A 3,575-nucleotide genomic window follows, 5' to 3' on the forward strand; every position below is an offset into this window, starting at 1 on the left:
AATTAAGTCGATTAGATCGACCCCAGTGCGTAACTCGTACTTAATTTATCGACTCCGAAAGGATGAAAGGCAAAGTCGACCTCGGCGGAATTTGAACTCAGAACGTAGCAGCAGACGAAATACCGCTAAGCATTTCACCCGGCGTGCTAACGTTTCTGCCAGCTCACCGCCTTATTCACACTGGAATATTGATAGAAAGGTGGAGGCGCAATGACCCAGTGTTTAGGTCGTACGATCGCGGTTTCGATTCCCAGACCGGGTGTTGTGAGTGATTATTGAGCGAAAACACCTAAAGCTCCACGAGGCTCCGGCAGAGGTGGTGGCGAACCCTTCTGTACTCTTTCACCACAACTTTCTCTCACTCTGTCTTCCAGTTTCTGTTGTACATGTATTTCGAAGGGCCAGATTTGTCACACTCTGTGTCACGCTGAATCTCCCCGATAATTACGTTAAGGGTTCACGTGTCTGTGGAGTTCTCAGCCTCTCACTTGCACGTTAATTTCACGAGCAGGCTGTTCCGTTGATCGGATCAACTGGAACCCTCGTCGTAACCGACGGAGTGCCACGATTGACAGAAATACTTTGAACTGATAACGTATTCAAGAACAGTTGTCTTTCTAGTTTCGTAATTTAACATTACTCAATCCCCGTAATAAGTTCAATATATTACCGGTGCTGAAAATATGGGACCCTCACTTCAGTATTTCTCTAAGGGACATTAGAAGCATAATAAATATGGGATGGGAAGATGAATAAAACGACGATTTGAAACATGAAAAGGTATAATGTTCCTACAGCCCCTTTCACTACAACTCCTTGGCCAATCATTCGAGGTGCATCTGACATATAATAATTTACTGAACTGTTACTTTGTATTTATAAATATATATTTGTGTGCGTATGTGACTGCGTGTGTACATGCGTATATTTTTGTGTGTGGGTATGAATTCAGGCTCATGCATTTAAAAAAATATGCATTCCGATGTATAACTTGAGGCATAAAATCTTAACGTACTCCACAAGTATTTAATAACATTTTCAACATTCAGGGCCATGAGATTAGTCTACATGAATATTACAGAACAGACTTAAACAACCCAGGAATCTCACACATAAATAAACAGAATGAAAATATGTATGTAATAAATTACCTCGCTTATTTATTCATTTATTCGACGCTACAGCATCCCTCCATCGCTATTCTAAATTTTTCCATTATTTACAGTAGCAGAGAGATTCAAATAAATGCATAAACTTCATATATTGGGTTATCCCATAAATAATGCGGTTCTTTTCAATTGCATGAGCTAAAAGTCGGAGGAGGACGGGATAAACTAACTGCATCGACTTGCTATAAATGCAGATAGTAATTTTACCTTGTCCTTACTCTTAGTGCAAGTTGTGAAGTAGTTCGATTTTAACAGTTATATTTTCAAAGCTATAATGGAAGTGAGAAAGGAGCATATTCGGCATATTTTGCTTTATGTGTTCAACAAAGGCAACAATGCAACGGAAAGTGCGAGGAATATTAATGCAGTATATGGGGATCGGACAACAAGTGTAAGCCAGTGTCAACGGTGGTTCCAGAAATTCCGAGCCAGATAGTATAGCTTAGAAGACGAGCTGCGTCCTGGAAGATATGTAGAGCTCGACGAGGACGTCCTGCAAACCCTGGTGGAACAAAACACCATCGTAACTGTTAAGGAACTAACAGAGGAGCTTGGGTTTGGTCATTCAACCATTCGTCGACATCTGTGTGTTATCGGAAAAGTCAGCAAATTCGGTCAATTGGTTCCTCACAAACTTTCCGAGTCTAATCGCGCGCAGAGCGTGAATGTGTGCCCTTCTTTGTTGTCAGGTCTCACGAATGAACCTTTTTTTTTTAGACCGAATAGTGACTGGCGACGAGAAATGAGTTCTCTATAAAAATGTCAAGCTTCAAGGTTGTACTAAATCTTTTCAGTTGTATTGAATCTCCTTTTCTCATTTATTTTTCACTTGTGAGATATGTCATGTGCTCGATTATTTATAATTACTTCTGTTCGTTGAGACCCTTTGTCAATTAACCTTCTATGAGGATAAGCAACATTCACGGGAGACTCAATGTCACAGAGTTAATCTAATTACTTGATATTTAGTTAACAAGATATTCCAAAACTGGAAGAAAAGAAATTAATCCATTGTTATACGTACCGCTTGCTTCGGCGCGTTTCTTCAGTCAGATCAATTTTATTTATTTTAACCACGTGACTGGCTGTTAAATGTGAACAAGCTACAAGAAACTTTGCTTGTTGGCCCTGCTTACGAAATGGAATCACACAGAAACAATATTTTGCTCAAGCAAAGAAATGTAAAGCCGAGTTGTAGCCGCCATATTTGCTTTAATGTAGTGTGTAAAAAATATACTTCACGTTCTGTGTCTCACTAAAAACTACTTTGTAGATCTAAATTATTTATAACCACTTATACTTTGAGAACTTTTGTCAGTTATACGTCAATTCAGATGATTTAAAATGCAATATTTCGGTTTTATAACCAGATAATTATTACCCCTAAGAACTTAATTTTACGTTGGTTATTTTAAGAAATATTCACAGTGTCGTCGTATTGACAGCTGGACGTATGTTCGCACGATTAATACAAAACCATTAATATTTCTACCACTGGAGGTCGACTTTGCCTTTCATTCTTTCAGGGTTAATAAATTAAGTACCAGTTGCGTACTGGGGTCGATTTAATCGAGTGGCTCCCTTCAAAAATTTCGGGCCTTGTGCCCAGAGTAGAAAAGAATATTTCTACCGCTGTCTGACTCAGTCCTTTTAACTCTATATGACCGACAAATATTGGTAACAGGACGCATGGAAGCTAACTAAATTTAAACGTACAGAACTTACATGATTTTACTCTGATTACGATTATTTGAGAGGTATTTTGCTGAGTTCGTATGTGGCGTATTATGATATATATATATACACATACAGACACATATGTATGCACGTGAGTGATAAATCATGCATGAAGCTTCAAGTTAACAACTTAACAGACCATATCTCAAGTCAATTTAAACAAATTATACCTCAATAAAAATTTTAACGAAGCTCTCAGTATACATTATAAACATTAGAAAAGACTAAGTTAGCGATTAGCAAACTGCTATCACAGTAAAGAAGTCAGTACGATATGCTGCTGAAAATTTGTATATTTTAACTAAATTATTTCTTTACAAAGATCTGTATTCTCAAACAAATGCAAAATCGAGGCGTTAATCGTTGAAAATATATATAGGAGCAGGAGTAGCTGTGTGCTTTCCAACTACATGGTTCCGGGTTCAGTCCCACTGATAATTTCAAATGCAATCTTTCGATTTTATAACCGGATAATTATTGCCCCCAAGAATCTAACTTTACGTTGGTTAGTTTAAGAGATATTCACAATGTCATTATAGTAACAGCTGGACGTTGCTACAATGTGTCTTCTACAATAGCCTCGGGCCGACCAAAGCCTTTTGAGTGTATTTAGTAGATGGAAACTGAAAGAAGCCCGTATTATATATATATATATATATATATATATAT

The sequence above is a fragment of the Octopus bimaculoides genome, chromosome 8, assembly GCF_001194135.2.
Source record: "Octopus bimaculoides isolate UCB-OBI-ISO-001 chromosome 8, ASM119413v2, whole genome shotgun sequence".
Lineage (NCBI taxonomy): Eukaryota > Metazoa > Mollusca > Cephalopoda > Octopoda > Octopodidae > Octopus > Octopus bimaculoides.